This window comes from Cryptomeria japonica, chromosome 10, assembly GCF_030272615.1.
Source record: "Cryptomeria japonica chromosome 10, Sugi_1.0, whole genome shotgun sequence".
NCBI classification, from domain to species: Eukaryota; Viridiplantae; Streptophyta; class Pinopsida; order Cupressales; family Cupressaceae; genus Cryptomeria; species Cryptomeria japonica.
The window spans coordinates 693,014,462-693,033,927 of record NC_081414.1 but is presented as its reverse complement, the minus strand read 5'-3'; the positions used below and the strand labels follow the sequence as shown (position 1 = coordinate 693,033,927).

The 19,466-nt window shown below is 36.8% G+C and overlaps 1 pseudogene; it reads right to left on the bottom strand.

Moving 5' to 3' along the window:
- Window positions 1-19,466, bottom strand: part of LOC131859136 (squalene synthase 1-like) — a 47,609-nt pseudogene that overhangs the window by 865 nt on the left and 27,278 nt on the right.

The window sequence follows — 19,466 nt, the reverse complement described above, 5'->3', positions numbered from 1 at the left end:
AGCAGATAAGTTGATGTACTCAGTATGTTAACTTGATGCACATATATGAGACCCAGTAGCCTGATACTAAATATATAGAGATTCATGTAAGGGATCAAACCTTATCAAGGGTCTGCAGTAAAATAAAAAAAGACATCCACTTACAATGGTGCACCTTGCAATCAAGGCCTGTGTAATCTAACGAGGTCACAAATTTGAATCCAGAGAGGAGAGGGATTGTACACCTCATTATGTTTCACTTGTGGAATGCTACTGCTAGCATAAGGTGGCTCTGATACACGAAATTCGTGTCTTGCCTAGTAGTGACCTAAAAAACTACCTTTTAGAATTAAAAATTGTGAAGGCAAAATAAATTGATAGATCCAAATTAAAGCTCAACTTGGTTCTGAATAAAAATTAAAGCAACTTCATAGTTTGTAATTGATCCAAATATACTTTTGTGAGAATAGTTGATGTTGTCATTGATGGCAATCAACTGGCAACCAACCGGCAAAAGGTTTCTACATGCACTGGCATCACAAACTTCATGCACTTTAGCAGACATTGGCACTAACACCGGCATTCAGATTACATCGGCAACAAAGCATACCGCACTCAGGCCGACATGGGATGAACTTTTGTTTATTGTAATATAATTCAAAGAAGCAACAATCACGAATAAAACGTGATTATACCTGATTAAATCGCGGATTAATTGCGGGATTAATTGGATTAAAATTGGGAGCCCGCAAAAAAATCTAAAGTCGCCAAAAAAAGGGTACGAAATGAACCAAAAAATTGATTTATATCTGCGCGACGTGGTAGGGTTTCATGCCATATCGCGCAAGATTTCACGGGTGTCTGCTTACATTTTCATTTACAGTAACATTAAATTCATTTTTTGTTCAATATTCTTAGCTTTTAATATATGAAAATGTCATTTTCATTTAATATATACAATCTATCATAGATTCATAAAGTCATTTTCTTTGAAGTTATTAACATTTAATATACAAAAAAATGAAAATTTTAATATAAATGTTCAGTTTTCATGATGAATGTCCGACGTTAATATACACAAACCCAACCCTAGATCCCTAAGTGTAATACTTTTGCAGAACTGATTCTTGCTCACAACCACGCCAAAAAGACTTTGCATGGACACATTGCACAACAATTCCTAGTAGTACGAAGGTCAAGTGCAATTGGTGTCAAGATGAGATCAGTGGTGGAATTTATTATCTCAAATGGCATTTGTCAAAAGAATGAGGAAATAAAACCGAGATATGCAAACAATGCCCTGCAAATGTCTCGTATCAGGAAAAGCAATCTCTTGAAGGGATTGCTAAGAATAAGGCCAAAAAGGCAAGAATTGGGGTTGAACTACTTTCTAGTTCTACAAATCCTAGTATGCACGATTTGGGTGAGGATGGTGAAGATGGGGGTTTTAGGGAATCTGGGTCGACACATAATTCTATAGCATGTGGACCAAACATAGGTGGAGGAAACACTAATGTTTTCTTCCAACCTCGTACTACACCAGGGTCACAAACCACTTTGGAGAGTACAGGATGGAGGAAAACTGTCACTGAACAAGCAAAGAAGGCAATTGCTAATTATTGGTACTCCTCTCACATGACATTCCATGCTTCCAGAAATCCATATTGGCAACCCATGGTAGATGCTATTGCAGCTGTAGGTCTTGGGTTTCAAGCCCCATCTTATGAATCATTGAGGGTTGGTATGTTAAAAGATGCAGTAGAGGATGTTCAAGATGTTGTTAAACAACATTGATTGCAGTGGGCTAGAACTGGTTGCAGCATCATGTCAGATAGTTGGACAGATAGAAGGAACCAAACTCTCATTAACTTCCTTGTCTCTTGTGAGATTGGCACTATTTTTTTAAAATCTGTGGATGCATCTAATATGATGAAATCCACAAATGCATTGTTTGAGTTGTATGACGTGGTAGTTACGGATGTAGGGCCACAAAATGTGGTTCAATTTATCACAAACAATGCTGCTGGTTGTGTTGCTGCAGGGAGACTTCTGACAGATAAATACCCTTCCATGTTTTTTACACCATGTGTAGCACATTGTCTTGATCTAACCCTAAAGGACATTGGAAAAATTGAATGGGTTAAGGCAGCATTTCAGAAAGCTCACAAGGTTACCAAATTTGTTTATAATCACACAAGGGTTTTGGCTATAATGCGCTCTTTCACAGGAGGCAAGGAGCTAGTTTGACCAAGAGTGACAAGATTTGCAACATATTTCCTTGCATTACAAATATTATGTGAACAAAAAAGTAATTTGAGGGGAATATTTGTTTCAGCTGAGTGGATGGAGTCTGGTTTCACAACTCAAGCAAATGGCATAGCAGTGGCAGAGTATATGTATTCTACCACATTTTGGGAATCTATTGAACAAATTGTAGAATTTTCTGAGCCTTTAGTAAAAGTCTTGAGACTAGTGGATGGGGATAAACCCCCCATGGGATATGTGTATGAGGCCATGGATAGGGCCAAGGAGGCGATAAGGAGTAAACTGGAAAATAACAAGGATAGATATATGCCGTTGTGGGACATAATTGGTAGGAGATGGGATGGACAAATGCACACTCCTCTCCATGTTGCGAGATACTTGCTCAATCCTCTGTTATTCTATAAGATTGACTTCATGGAAATTGATGCTGGGATCAAACAAGGCTTCTTCAAGTGCATGGAAAAAATGTTTCCTAACTTGGAAAAAATTGATGCGGCTATGATAGAGTTGGAAATGTACAAGCATGCTAAGGGCTTTCTCTCTTCTAGGGCTGCTATACAAAGCAGAAAAACCATTCAACCAGGTAGACTCTATTAACTTTTGACAATCTCTTTATTTTGCCAACATGCTCATTAAGTTTGTTAAGATTATAAGACATTCTGAGTCTTACAATATCATCTCCATATAATGTGTTTTTCAACTGCATGGTGGACTTCTTTTAGAGACGAAATACCAAATTTAAAAGGTGGATGGCAATGCGCATTTTGAGCCAACCATGTAGCTCATCAGCTTGTGAGTGTAATTGGAGTGTGTTTGAACACATACATTCCAAGAAACGCAACCGCCTATCACAACAACGACTGAATGACTTGGTATTTGTTCATCACAACTTCCGCTTGAAGATAAAGAAAGATCAAGGTGAGAATATTAATATATAGTTGTAGTTTTTTAAATTGTATTCACTATTCATTGTGTTTTTCATTTATAAGGGAAACACTAATTTCTACATGGGCAAAATCAGGAACTATTGAGGAAGGCTTGCCAATTGACCTTGATGAGATATATCCAGAGTGTGAGTTGATTGCTGTTGATAATGATGATGTTGATGATGATTATGTTGTTGCTAATCGTCCACTTGAGCCTGAAGATTTTGATCTCATGAGGCAAGCCAACTTTTGTCCTGAATGGGTTGAACGAATTAGGACAAGCTCTTACCCAGGAGCTTCATCATCAGGGCCTCCTACCCTCTAGCATGTCATTGCCTACATTTGAGAGTTTGGAATTTTGTACTTAGTTTACAGGTTGACTTTGTTCAAAGTCACAAACCATATTGTAATTGACATTTTGACATCTATCACCATCTAGATATTATTTATGGTGGAGTATATTTTGTGCAACGCAATTAGTGATATGAATATAAACAATGAAAATCTATTTCTTGCAACTCATGTGTTCAAGTCACTATTTTATTTGCCTACAATATCTCTATGCTATGGAAATACCCTAAAATATATTAAAAAAGTAGTTTTTGATTGTTTTTCTGCAATTTTTTACGTTTTTTTGTATATCCGATTTTTTCCCGATTTTTAAAAAAAATCTTATACTTTTGTTTTGTCTATTAATTCCCCAAAAGATTATTGCTTCCTTGATATAATTATCTTTTGTAAGCCGACTTGGTATATTGTAAAAGACTCATATATGTATGAGATATTATAAGTCATTTTGATGTAGTATGTGGAATTGATAGAAAAATGATGAAACAAATAGGTAATTATTGTATAAGGTGATATAGTGGACAACGAAGGTTTTGGTTAATGATTGAGCTTAAACTAGTACTGAACTTGGCATAGTAGATGCTATTTTGAGCAGTACATTGTAATTGGATTTCATCATCCAATATTGTAAGTTAGTGTGACTTCCCTTTTGTAATTGAGCAGTGAGCTCTAGGTTGTTGGCCTTCCTGCATGTGTAGGCCCCTATTGTAAGTAGTATTTATTCATTGGCCAGTGAGTAAATATTGTGGGTCACAAATCCCACCCAGGTTTTTCCCACACCGGGTTTCCTCGTTAAAATATCTTGTGTTATGGTGTGTTTTTATGTTGTCTTTGCTATTTCTGTTTACTGCATTAATTCTTGTTTACCGGTACACTGTTTTGGGTTGTAAAGTTATAAATAAGTTTAATTATTCTGCCAACTGGTTAGACACTGATTCACCCCTCTCTCAGTGTCTTTGGGACTGTCATTGAATCTAACAATTTTGGTATCAAAGCCTGGTCCTCTATTTGCAAAAGCCTAACAACTTGAGGAAGATTCTGAAACCGGTACAAATGGAGAACTTAACAAAATAATTGGAAGGAGCTCTTGAAGATTTTGATGTAGAAAAATTAAAGAATATCAAATTGGAAGATGAACTCAGAACTTCTCGAGAATTTATTCAAGCACTTCAAGATAACTTGGTTATTGCAAAGAATAAGAGAAAAGAACTTCATATGAAATTGCAGAATCAAGATGATGAAGAAAAAGAAACTCTCAGAGATATTGTAGACAAATTAAGGATAGAGAACAGTAACATGAGGAATGAAATGCAAGATATGACTATGAGGTTATGTAGGGATATTGAAGATAGAAAGAAGAATGAAGAAGACTTGACTAGGAGACTTAATGATGTAGGAAATGAAAATCTGAGACTTTGTCATGAAAATGATATGCTAAAGACAGATATGATTCACATGCAACATGACAAGGAGGAGTTTGCAAGACAAGTTGGAATTCTGGGAAATGAGTTGATCACTACAAATGAACACAAAGACAAATTCAAGAAAAGTTCTGAAAGGCTTGATGACACGCTGAAAAGTCAGAAACCTGATGGAGATACAAATGGACTTGGATTTGAAATTAGAGAAAGTTCAAGTACTGCAAATAATCATGGTCACAGTAAACCGGTAAGACAACCTAATGCTTATAAATTTAATGGGAAATGTTTTATTTGCAACAAATTTGGTCATAGAGCAAATCAGTGCAGATTTAGAAATAATGAAAATACAAACTTACCCACCGGTCAATGTTCCAAATGCAACAAAGTTGGTCATAATTCAGAAAATTGCAGAATGAATGTGAAATGCTATGTTTGTGGGAGATATGAGCATTTATCTAATCAATGCAGAACACAAACCGGTCAAGGATATGGAAAGGCTATTAAGAGGAATAATGTAACTTGTTATGCATGTAACAAGATTGGACATATTGCAAAATTCTGTAGAAGCAAGACTTCACCAACAAACAATAAAGGATCTAGTTTGAAGGGCAAAGAAAAGGTAGATGAAGTAAATCAAGAATTTTCAAAACAATGGATTAAGAAGAGAGATCAAAGAGTTGATGCAACTGTCTCTGCACCGATAGAATAGAGTAACCCTCCACCGGTAGGAGATTCTTCATCTAACTGAGAAATAGTCTTTAGGGGGCATTGCAGTAAGTTGAAAATCATGAATTCTACCCTCGGTTGATGGTGAGAAGATACATTTCTTCTTTACCGGTAGATGTGTTAAGTTTTCACTTAACCGACGATCATTTAATGCGGTTGATGGAATTGGACAAGAAATTGAAAGTTGAAGCACTTTTGGCTGTACATCCGGTAAACTCTAAGGAAGAGATAGATGAGCTTATATTTGAAGCAAACCGGTCTGTATTTGTTAGTGGACATCGACAAGTAAGCCTGAAGGTTGGAAGGGTTAAGAAAATTGTAGATGAGACTGCAGATCAATGGGACATATTGTTTGTTGAGAAGAAAAAGCAAGAGGAAAGAAATCGACCGAAAGTGGAAAAGACATTCAAGGTATATCAGAAACATAAGGGAAAAGGTAAAGTAGGTGTTGTTCCTGCTATAAAAGTAACTGCTAACATCCTTCCACCGGCTCAGGACATGCCTCCATTAACTTCAACATCACCGGTACATATAGCTAATCCACCGGATATGATTATTGAAGGTATAACTCATGATGATACTAACCCGGAGTCAGAAATACTCTTTACAATGAATGTGGATACACATGATATAAACATTGTTGTGGATAAAGAGACTGTTGAGGTTAAGGCAGATAATGTTAAGGACATCAAGATCTTTGAGATACCGGTACACACTGTTGATTCTTAGGAAAGTGAGATACCGACACATGTTGAGAAACCGACAGTAGTACAAATTGAGAAACAATCTGAGGCAGAGGTACAAACACAGACAAACCCATTGGAAGAAAATGTAAGTAAAGTGGAAGCATTTGATGGAAATAAAGAGGATATAGTGAAGGTAATTGGACAAACATCTGTTGAGAAGAAACCCATAGCAGAACCGAGCACATCTATAGGTAAATTAAGACCTACGAACATAACAAAGGTTCTATTGGATTCTATCAAGAGGATAATTGACTGCAATGCCTTAGCATTTAAGGTAGTTGATAACACATTACCTATCATGAAGATGATTGCACCTAATTGTTAGGTAGATCACATTAATGATTCTATAGGTAAATTGGATACATTGTCCAAATTCATTGTTGATAATGTTATAACTACATAAAAGGTGAATGAGGATACCATTAAGGAGAAAGTTGACAAAGAGAAAAATACATTCTTTGAGAACACTATAAAGAATTGTACCAATCACTTTGACACACTGTTATCGGTACTCAATTCTACTATTTTGTAGTATAAGTAGTTATATAGGGAAGCATGTAAACCTCACTGTTTGACAGAGGACATTGATGAGGAAACTAAAAAGACACAAAAAGAGATTGATGATATTGCGGATAACATGATAGGTTCATCTGGAATTATATCAGTTTTTGAGCAGGAAGTGGCAGTTTTTGAGGAAAAGTTGGAGAAACTTGAGAAAGAGAAGGCAAGGATAAGGTCAAAAACCTGGGAACTCAAAAGAAAACTTGGTCCAAAATTGGACAGTCTAATTACTCAACGGGTTGAATGATCTAAGGCAACAGTTCAAGGAGAACAATCATCGGAGCAAAAAATGCACTATCTCACCGGTATGATCCAACAAACTGAGGCAACTCTAATTGACAGCAACAAGTTTATGCAGAGTTTGAATCTAGTTTTGGCAGACATTTTTCAGATAGTAACCAATCGGTTACAGACCTTGAGGTAGCATTTTGTTTACTCTTTTGATTATTTTAGTACATCCTTTGTCATTGATGTCAAAGGGGAAGTAGTGGAGAGAAAAATGCATGTATAGAGGAGATCACTTGCTCAGGGGGAGCACATCTTTTTGGATTTTAGTTTTGGATAACAGTTTTGGATTTTTCTCACAAGTGTTGCCATAAATGCCAAAGGGGGAAATTGTTGGCATTCTACACTCTTATTAGAATAGTTGATGTTGTCATTGATGGCAACCAACTGGCAACCAACCGACAATAGGTTTCTACATGCACCGACAGACACCAGCACTGGCAGGTGCTTACACCGACATTCAGATTACATCGGCAACAAAGCATACCAGCACTCAGGCCGACATGGGATGAATTTTTGTTTATTGTTATATAATTCTTTTGTAAGCCGACTTGGTATATTGTAAAAGACTCATATGTATGAGATCTTATAAGTCGTTTTGATTTAGTATGTGGAAGTGATAGAATAATGATGAAATGAATAGGTAATTATTGTATAAGGTGATATAGGGGGCATCAAAGGTTTTGGTTAATGACTGAGCTTAAACTGGTACTGAACATGGCATAGTAGATGCTAGTTTGAGCAGTACATTGTAATTGGATTTCATCATCCAATATTGTAAGTCAGTGTGACTTCCCTTTTGTAATTGAGCAGTGAGCTCTAGGCTATTGGCCTTCCTGCATGTGCAGGCCCCTATTGTAAGTAGTATTTATTCATTGGCTAGTGAGTAAATATTGTGGGTCACAAATTCCACCGAGGTTTTTCCCACACTAAGTTTCCTCGTTAAAATATCTTGTGTTATGGTGTGTTTCTATGCTATCTCTGCTATATCTGTTTACTACATTAATTCTTGTTTACCAGTACACTATTTTGGGTTGCAAAGTTATAAATAAGTTTAATTATTCTACCAACCAGTTAGACGCTAATTCACCCCCCCTCTCAGTGTCTTTGGGACTGTCATTGAATCTAATAGTAATCAGATCAACTTCATAGTTTGGATGAATGATGAAACCTGAGACATGTTCACAATCACTCCACTTGATAGAATTGCAAAGATATAGGTTTGTAAGCTCAATTGAGTCAGTATACAGATGCAAGAAGGGTTAAGGATGATTCAACATCCTAGGTGAACAAAAGATATGAAAACAAGCAAGATGCACAATAGATGATCAAACAGTTTGTAGTGATTTATTCATCAGTTGATGGATATCTGAACATGTTTGAGCAAGTTTTCATGGTTAGGAAATCTCGAAGAGAATTGTAGTAGTGCTGCAAAAGTCCGTATGCATTCTTTGAGGCTACAATGAAGCACTTGGTTTGTAAATCTTGCATAATGATAGTGGAGAACAGGCCCATTTGTCTAGATTTCTTCACACTAGGTTTGTCCACAACAAATTCTTGTGCTCTCATTTCAATATATTTTTGCAGTCCTTTGCTTGACTTCATTTTATGCTCCACAATATCCATTTCAACACTAAAGAGACATCATAATTATAAAGATAACTACGTTATTCAAGAAAAGTACTTAAGAGACATAAATCTAAATCATTTATGTCAAATTTAAACACGTTAAGGTCATCCTAATGAATTTGGAATGAAACATACTAAATATGAATGAGTAGTTAATGAAGATTGGAGATGAAGTCCAGGGCTAGGAACAAGTGTTGTCACAAATTTGTGGCAAGGTTCAAGCTAGAAGAACCAACAACATTATCCACCATATGTGTGATTTGATTATGTCCGTAACAAAGGGCTCCAAGTTCGATGATTTAAGGATGATGCAAAGAACTTCCCCTAGAACTTCTCCTTACAATGAAGGTGAATGAACCTTTGGAGATAAGAAGAAACTATCTATGGCACAACATGGGAGATTATTAGACCCTCACAGCTGAGACAAAGTAGAAACATAATGTTGAAAGAGAGAAAATGACAAAGACAAGGGTGGTTGGTGGATTTATTAATGTACGTAAGAGAACTATGTAGGTAAATGGAACCCAAAAGTATAGTAACTTACAACAATAAAGTACTTGGTAAAAATATCTAGAAAAGTTAAATAAGCAACCAAAACCAAACATTGAAAAATGTAAGAATAGCATGATGGTTAACCCAAAAGAACATGAAAAAAGGGTTGAACACAAAATAGGTAACCACTAGCCATACGATTCAAGTTAAAATACAAATAGTATGTGAAGGGTAAGAAGAATGTAATGTCCCCTTCCTAATTTGCACTAGAATTGGCCCTAAAATCACAATTGCAATGAATTAGGGTTAGGGTCACATCTTATCAACTAAATATTTCTTTGATAATGCTATACTGAATTTGAGACCCGCAATCACAACATGACAACATATGCAAATGTACATATATATATATACTTAATCGTTAGGGTTAGGCAAATCAATCATAATCATAGATTACTAATCATACTACACAAGCACAATAGGGTTTGGAGGAAGTGACATAATAGGTCCATCCAAAGCCATTTCTACACCAAGCCCAAGGGGATGTCAACCACAGACCTCTTGCTTGCTTGGTGGCTTGTACTCACTTTCCCTATTCATGTCTCATCTTCCTAAAGACACATGCCCACTTGCCATACAACATAATTATGCTACAAGTTACTAGTTACATGCAATTCATATGGAAAGAACAAATTTCTGAACAAATTTTTTAACCTTGTCATTGGTGAACACAAATGTGTTAGTTATTTATTATTTATCCTATTTCTTCTTTGCTCTTTGAATCAACCACCAAAGTTTCGGTTTCCTAAAGGCTAAAGTTATTTCTTACAGTAGCCAATTTTCAATAAGATAATTGTAATATCAACAGCGACGAACTAGGACAAAAGAAAGAACTTATATTAGCACTGATGATCAAAGTAGGTCAGTGGAACTCAAAAGTACTAGGGTGACAAGACAAATTGTTTAACATTAAAGATTTATATCACTAATATTTTAGTTATATCCAAATGAAGTGTTTAAGATGAATCCACCCAAAAGACTCAAAATAAATTTAAAGGTATTTGTTTTGGCACAGATCGAAGGTGAAAAATCGGAATATAGCTGGATCACGTAATGCTGCCATGTACTTAAGGCAGTCGGTAGCATGCCTTAGTGCATTAGTTATCATTTCATTAAGGCATTGAACAACTTCCTTTGACCGCTCTTCCTCTTTCAAATCCTGATAACATTAATCTATCAAATAATAAAGCACATAGGAAAAACAAGTACAAAGGTAAATCTAATACCAGCAGTTCAGAGAGTGCAAGAATGAATCAAGCATTGACCAAGCATGTCAGAGAAACTTTCATGTATATAAAAGAATTGAAATTTTTGGTTGTGTTAGTCCAACCAAAATACAATACATAAGCAATATATAGAATGCCAGCGGATATGAACAAAGACACTTTTTACTCCCATGATAAGATAGTGTCGTCTTTCCTTAGGATCTAAGCAAAATTTGTTCACAAGATAAGTTTCACAAATGATAAGAAAAAAATGAGAAAGTCGGAAAGAAGGAAAAATCCGAATACAGAGGATCAGGCAACATATGATAACATTTTACACTTGGATCTTTATAATAACATTAGACTTGCGAACATGCCCTTTAATCAGTGAAAACCAAGCAGTGCTGGAACTGATCACATGATAAGAGCATAAAAATTCTCTTGATTGGCGGGAGGCAGTGATGCCATTAATGTTAATGTGTTTAATTATAGGTTGGTAGAACATTTCTCCTAACCAATCTTCGTTCTATTCCAAATATACATTTTCATCATTCTGATGTCAGCAAAGTATAAAATGGACTAAGTTGAACAAAGCAAGCCATAAGTCAGCAGCACAAAATGTTAACCATGAGGATTCAAAATTGTAAAATGGGCATCAAACTTATGCTGGCACCACAAAAAAAGAAAAAAAGAAACAATAAGTTTTAGACTTGGTTAGCCAAAACTTAAAACATTTCTAGAGTAATCAGCATGCAGCAAATTTACCTCAAGATTGATGGTGTACTTGTCCCATATTTCACGTGGCCAAAACATGCGTGATTTTGGTATTTCATTTATGTCTTCCAAGTAATCTCTAATAATGTTGGTTTTCTGAACACAACATATGAAATACATGTTAATATAGCCTATGGTAGCAATGAAAATATCTTTTATGTACGATATATTACACCAAGAAGAAAGGAATAAAACTGCCAAATCAAGTATTCCACCTGAAGAAACAACCCCATTGAATTGGACAAGAAATCTGGAGACAATTCCTCAAGAGAAGCTGCATGAAAGAGTCGAGACAATCCCAAACCAACTAATCCTGCAACATAATGGCAGTATTCATCGTAGTCCTCAACTGTTTCTACCAGCAAATCAAGCAAAGCAAAATTTATCATGCAAACAGACAGAACATAATAGATACAGATGTTTCTCTATTTTCAAGATCACATATAAGAAGTCATCTTTAATTTTACTAGCTAGAAACCACCCCCCAAAAGGCTTAGTTGACAAATTGTTTCAAATTTCAGTAATAGAATGTAACATCAATGATTGGCTATGTGAAATTGATTTTTTTGAAATTTAATTTACATGATTCGACAACTTGTGAATGCTAACGTGTTAGCCTGATCAACTCTTTTGTTATACATCTTGTATGGGACAATTGAGCATGAGCAGAACAATCAAGAACTCCATCTAGCGGTCCCCATATTTATTCTCAAAAGCTAGTTTGTCATCACATGACATTTTGGATTGGCTGTAATCTTGTAGCAATAAAATAGTAAACACCAGCAAGTCACTCATCCATGCATTATAGGCTTACACACTAGGTAGAGCAATGACAGATGGTTTATGTAGAAGATGAAAGGGCTAGCATATAGGTAGCATCTCAATGTTTGAACTTCATCCACTCTACCCCTGGGATCTCTCTATTGCATATACATGAAACACTTTAGTCCATTATGGACTTTCCACTACAGGCCATCTTAGATCTTTGGCCATCTTGTGGCAGTAGATTGATCTGTAATCACTAGGTTTATTACCTTGGAGATACATTAAACTTGGATTGTCTCCTACATCCCTCAGCAACCTACCCTAAAGGATTTGATCAATTTGCAGCAGTATGGAATGTTTATTAACAAAAAGGAAATTGTGCAAATAGCAGGGCATAGAATGAGCAAAATACACACAACAAAGAATTTCATCAATAGGGTTGAAGTTGTTCATCTGAGTAAAAGTTTTGTTAAAGATTCTATTCCAATAGAAGCATTCATAGAAGGCATCACTCATATCTGTCATAATAATTAGTGGATAGGACATCAGTTATGGTCAACTCTACTCATCAATAGGGTTGAAGTTGATATTAGTCACATGATTGAATATGCTGCATCATCATCAAATGCATAAATATCTAATGCACAAACAATTTCTCCAATAAACCTAGAAATTGATGAAATCTTGACTAATTGGGGAAAAGGACATCCACCTACTAAATGCTTGTTGCATGTGGATACAAGGAAACATAAGGCATCTAAAGTTACAACATATCAACAAGAACTTATGGTCGACAAAATAGCTAGCTGCCCTAACTATTATAATAACCCATGTGGGGTTTATAAGGTAAATATATACTTCGAAATGCAGACACCACCATTTAGTGAGTGGTTGTGGTAGGACCCCTATTACTGTTGGATTAGTGAATAGAATAGTGTGTTCAAAAAAATTTCTAGAAGCCTCCTTGTTTTATATAAGGAATCATTTGGAGTAGTGTTCAGACATCCAATTATTTTCATTTTAAATTTGCCTCTCTCATTTAATAGTGCAACCTCAAGCCACCTATCTTCCACAACAATTCTCTATAAACAACCAAGCTTTAGTAAAGGTCATCTGTAGTCAATTGTTTGCCAATGATTACTTAATAAAAGCCCACTGTACATAAGTGTCTCAAAGTACTCTGCTAAGTATCATCTGTAAGTCACCAAAGGCACCACTTACACGAGAACATGCAAGACTCTTGTGTTTGGATGATATCAAGTCCTTATCTTTGAAAGGGATCAAGGTACTCAACTCTAGTTAGATGGAAAAGATTTTCAAGGGCCACTGTGATTTCATGACTCACTTATATTGCACGGATGTTGGTCATTCTGGCAACTGAGAAAATATGTCAAGGAGTCTCAAGTTTCATCATAAGCATCAAGTTGCTTTTTAGGACCTGCCATAGGTACTTGCCCTGAATACAAAAGATCAGCATATCATTGAGGTTGTTACAACAAGGAGATCTATGATCGTTTGTCCTTACAAGTATGATTATTTCAAAAATTCAAAAAATTAAGAGGCTTGTGCTGGAGTTGTTGGAAACTAGAATCATTGTACCTTGAAAATGTCTGTATGCTGCACCAACAGAATTAGGCAGGAAAATGGATGGATCGAATTGCTTGTGTATTGAATATAGAGAACTCAATCAGATCACATCAAGTACAAGTTTCTAGTAGCTTGGATCCATGGCTTACTAGATGAGTTGCATGGAACCAATTATTTCTCCAAGAGTGATCTTGAATTGGGATCTTACCAGATCCCTATCACCTTCAAAATGAAGAAGTCACTATGGACACTACCAAGTCAAAGTGATGCCTTTTACCCTTGGTAATGCTCCTGCTACATTCTAAGCATTGACAAACAAGGTATCCAATAAGTTCTTTGCAAATTTTTCTTGTATTTTTTGATGATATCCCTGTTTACAATTGTTGGTCCACCCGTAATTTTTCCCTAGTTAATTCCAATTCGCGGGTTGCCTTTTGTGCCTTTGTTCCGCCGGGTCATTTGTTCTCGTCGTACTTGAACCGTTGAACTCTTTTGTCAAAGGTTCATATGGTTTAAGGTTCAAGGCGTGATTTAAAAGAAAGTTGTTTTGGTCTTTGTCACCGTGTGAACAAGCACATTTTTTGTTTTGTTTTTGGTCATTGAAGTTTTGAACTTGTTGAACCAAATTTCAAAAGGTTCAAGGTTCAAGGTTCAAAATGCCTTTAGTGAATCAAGACAATATATTGTTATATGACAAGCATGAGTCTTTTTACGTTAAGTTGATATGCGGTCTTGAACCTTGAACCAAATTTCAAGCGGTACAAAAGGTTCAATGTTCACTTTAAATAGTCTTTTTCTTTTGCCACTCATTCCCGATGTTGTTTATGTGTCGCCCGTTACTGTTATATTTCTTAAATGAACTTGAACCATTGAACCTTTTCTTCAAAGTGGTTCAAGGTTCATAAGTTCATTTCAACTAACCCGAAAGCTTTTTGGTGGAAATAAAAGCGGCGCAACAAGAAGGAATATTCCCTTATTCGAATTTTTGAAATTCTAAATGTGGAAAGTAATCATGCAAACATCAAATTGCCTATGCGGAAGTGATGAATAATTACGAAGGTGTCAAGTTTGTCATTTCACCGTTACTTTGCACGCTTGGGTAAATCATGATGAAGCGTGTGTGGCCCTATAGATATTTACCTGTCTGATTAAAGGAATAATGTTTGAGTTTATTTCCATATTTAGGAAGGTCGCAGTTGCCATACTTCAATAAATTGGAGGCACCGAAGGTAAATCCAACTCGGTTCTTCGGAGAAATTTCCAGTTTTCATGGTGTTATTGGGTAAGTTCGGTTGTTTTCTCCTATGTCGTGTTTCTTTGTGTATTGAAGTTTTATCAGTATAGAAAAGGGGGAAATATGAAAATTGTTGGGGTAGCCTACTATATTGCTATTAAAATTTCTTGGTTAAGGGAATAGATAGTTAAAATGAGGCCAGTGCTGCCAAAGCTTGACCAAACCTCATGTTTAGTGAGTATCTTGCCGGAAATGGAAGACAACTCCTTAGTTCATGTAGATTTGGGAGATTTCCTTGAAAGGACTAAGAACCCTCAGGCTAGCTCATTAATGGAGAGGATAGTTAAGAGTGGTCTTGTGGAAGCTGTTGCATTCTCGCTTGTCACGCTGTATCCAAATTTAGTGTTGGCTTGCATGAACAGATATGACTCTAAGAACAGGTGTATCGAGAATAGTGATGGTGAGGTGTTAGTCAATATTAACAGGGAAATGATGATGGCGACAATGGGTATTCCACATAAAGAGGAGTATGAGGAATGGACCATTGGAAATTCATACGCCTATTTCTTTGAGAAGAAGAGCAAATACAAAAGTGTAATTGCAAGAAATTGGCTCTTGAGGGTTCAGAAAGGAGGATCACGACTACCCAAACCCCTAACCAGAGAACACCTCATCACAGAGGTGCAAGACATCATTGTGCTTTTGAACAGAGTAAAGGGGAATTCACATTTCTTATACTGGGAAGTCTGGATGTACTTCTTCGTCCAAGTGGTTCTATCTGGTGACAAATTTTTGGATTGGTCTCAAGTAATTGCGGAGAGGCTTCACGAAGGACTAAACAATTTTGTGGGGATGACTGGGTTTTACATGTCTTCTTACCTGTTTTATATTTTAGCTTGCACAAGAGATTGGCCTAGATTACCCAATGAACCCTGGATTGATGGAATGAGGGTTTACAATTATTACCCTTTGTTGTAACAACAAAGACATGTTGAAGAAATTGACAGATGGAATGGAGTCTTTGTGGGAAGGCTAGCCTTTGAACTTCAAGGTGATGCAAACAAGAGAATGTCCGTTGAGGCTATGGAATTTGTGAGTATATATGGGAGTTTCTTTATCCAATTTCTACGGTTTACTTACATATGGGTAGGTGGTTTTGAAGGCCAACCATTCAAATTACCCAGGTACGCCTTTGATAGCTACGTGCTTACAGAAGTGAGCAGGCAATTGGCTTATATAGATAAAAGATTAGGGGCAAAGGGTGAATCCGGGGTGGTATTTCCCATTGAACTTGGGTATTACAATTGCAAATTAGTATCATATGCCTTGAATCTGAAGTTGGAGTTCAAAAGGATGAACCTGCCACCATATGTGGCTAGGCGAAGATTTGACAACAAAGGTTATGCAAGAGAGAACCTTAATATAGACAGTCATTTCTGCCATGAACCTCAGATAGAGGATTATTGGGAAAATTGCAAGGATGAGCACAAAGTAAGAAAGAGATTGTGGTCAAGATTCACTTTATGACAAATAGCTATCTTGAGACTCCCAATTAATACATCAGGTGTATTGGAAGATACAGAGGAAGATGTCTTGGATCCTAAGTTTGGTACTGAGATTGAGGGGAAACCAATTCCAGAAATTGACTGGAACAAAAAAGAAGATGATAGCATCCAAGCAAGGACCTTCAATGTTGTCAAGAGAACAAAGAGATGGTTGAGGAAACCGAAATTCAAGGAGGGCCCTCACATGTCCTCACACGAATCAAGAAGTGATTCACATATCGTGGTTCAATCCCCTATTTCTGCCACTAATGAAATTGCTAATGTTGCAGGTGTCTCAAAGCCCGCTGTAGAGAGGTCAAGAAGGTCGCCATCCAGTCTTATAGCTACCTCAGTAACTTGGTCAAGAGGAAAAAAGAAGGGTAGAGAGCTTGTCTTGCAACAAGTCATGGTGGACTTAGACCCCAGCGAAGAGCTTGAACAAACAATGAACTCACAAGATCAAATCGAGCCCAAGATGCAAGAAATGGATACAAATGAAGAAGTGGAAATTCAATAGAATCCCATGAATACCCTGGTGATCGTTACCTCCCCAGATGCATAGATCACGCCGCCACCTAAAGAACCTACCAATACACCAAGATGGCTGGAAGCCGCCATTAGAAAGAAGAGAAGCATGGTGCCGGTCACCATTCCAATGGAGGACATGGTTAGTAAATGCTTGGGAAAAGCATTAAATCCCAAAAATCTCAAAACACAAGCGATGCTTGATGTGGATGACACAATAGGACACTGGACAATTGAAGTGGCCAAGCCCATTCCTAGGAGAGACACAGATAAGGCCATAAAGGAAGATTTTAATGTGGAGAAGATAGATTTGGGGGTTGCATCAAGGGCCATGGATGTAAAACATCTGGAATCCTCTACAAAGAGGATAATCTCAAGGACTTGGAAGGATGAAAAAGACAAGAGAGAAATGAAGCAAATGGTCACACAGATGGCAGAATACATCAACGCTATTCACAATCTAGATCCTCAACCATTGTCGCAGATACCAGTGTCATTTGACCCTAAGTCTCTAGCAAACCAGAAGATGCTTGATCAAGTTGAAAGGAACAGGGTAGTGACGGAGATGTTTAACAAATGGCTGGACCTGATAATCCAACAAGGATCATAATATATTATTAATCTGGTTAAGGTTTATAAGGATGCAGAAGTCGTGAATAAAGAGCTCGAGCTGGAAACGGTAGCCTGGGAAAAGGAAAGGATTAAGTGGGTAGCAGTTCTTGCACAAATGAATGATGTCCAAAAGTATGGAGTGATGAAGTTACTAGCTGAGAAAATGGTGGAGAACCTAGATGATAATGTGCTATACGTGTCAATGAAAAACGTGGAATGGCGCAATTAAATCATTGGGTAGGGTCATGAAGAGTCCACTAAGCTACTCAGGAGACTGACTAATTTGATTGACACTATACAGAAGGACCTTAAATGTATTGATATCCAACTCATGAAGGAGGGAGCCAAGGTGATTGAGGAAGTTGCAGACACGGTTAAAGTCTTCCAAGACAGAGTCCATTCCATTCAAACCACAAAATCTTTGACTACCGATGACTTTTCGAAGGTAGCAAGGATTGAATCAATGCTCATAGTCTGTTCTGATCACTTAGAGGTTCATAAAGCGAAGGTCACACAAGTGAATATGGACAAAGAAGTGTGGAAGCAAAGGATCATACACATTGGCCTGCCCTATTTCCATGTTATCTTGAACTTTTAGGCAGCACACCTAGGATGGCGTGGATCCGCGACAAAGCAGGACAAGCCCGTAACTTCCTCAGTTGCGATGGATTCTTAGTTGTTCTACAATGAAATGTCGGCCTTTATTGACTATTAGTTTAGTTCTCTTTTATGTTATTTTAACGGTTTCTTTCACCGAAGTGAGAGTAAGTGTTATTTGTTAATCATGTAAAAACTATGGCCTGGTGGCTATTTAAGCTGAGAAGCTTGCCTTTGAATAGGTTCTTAAACTATGATTTTGGAAACAATAGAAATGTTTTTGGTAGGAATTGTGGGAACGATACAATGGTTGACTATTAATGGAATGTTGTGTTATCTTTGAATCTGTGCATTCTGGGATTCATAATCTTTCTTAGGTTGTTATGTAGGCATGATATAATCTGGTAATCAGTCATCTTTGCATTTCTCCTCAGTTCATATTTATTATAAGTTGTTGGACGACTCACATGGTGTTGGTTTTCTTGACCCCCCTTGCCCTGTGAGGCATGAGAGAGTCTCGATTGAGCTATTAGTTTCTCTTGTTGATTCCCCATTTTGTTTTGAATGTATGGAGCAAATATGTTATAAATCAGGGTCTGTGAACTCCCCTTTAAACATTCTTCCAAAAAATTTAGGTGTTTATTTGTGTTGATGGATAAATGCTGAAGCCTTTTCAATACTTTCTGGTTAAAAGTGTTACTATATCAATTATAAACTTAATTCATTGTAGATCATACAAGGAGCTTCCCTCTAATGCAGAGGATGGATTTTAATTAATTCATCCAACTGTTGGTAGTTTGTTTCTTTCTAAAGTGTAAAACAGAGTCATATTTTGCTTGAGAAGATAATAGTTAACATTTCAAGAAGGAGACAAATCTGTTCACCAATAGATTTTTGGCGACTCTACTGGGGATCGAATTATAAGACTTGTTGCCTAGTTGTAAGACTGGAGTCAAGGCGATATACTAGGCCCCAATGAAGGGAAGGAGTTTTTGATTCTACGTTTCAGGAGTTACAAAACCTAAATTTTCAACCCACTTTCTCACCTTAAAGAAAGGCAAAAAGTAGGCCTCCTTCCCCTTCGCCATCACTACCTGTGTCCTCAGTTTGTCAAGCTCTGACCTTGCATGGTGGTGCTCTACCTAATATAATCAACCCGACTCCCCTCAATATCATACTTCCAAT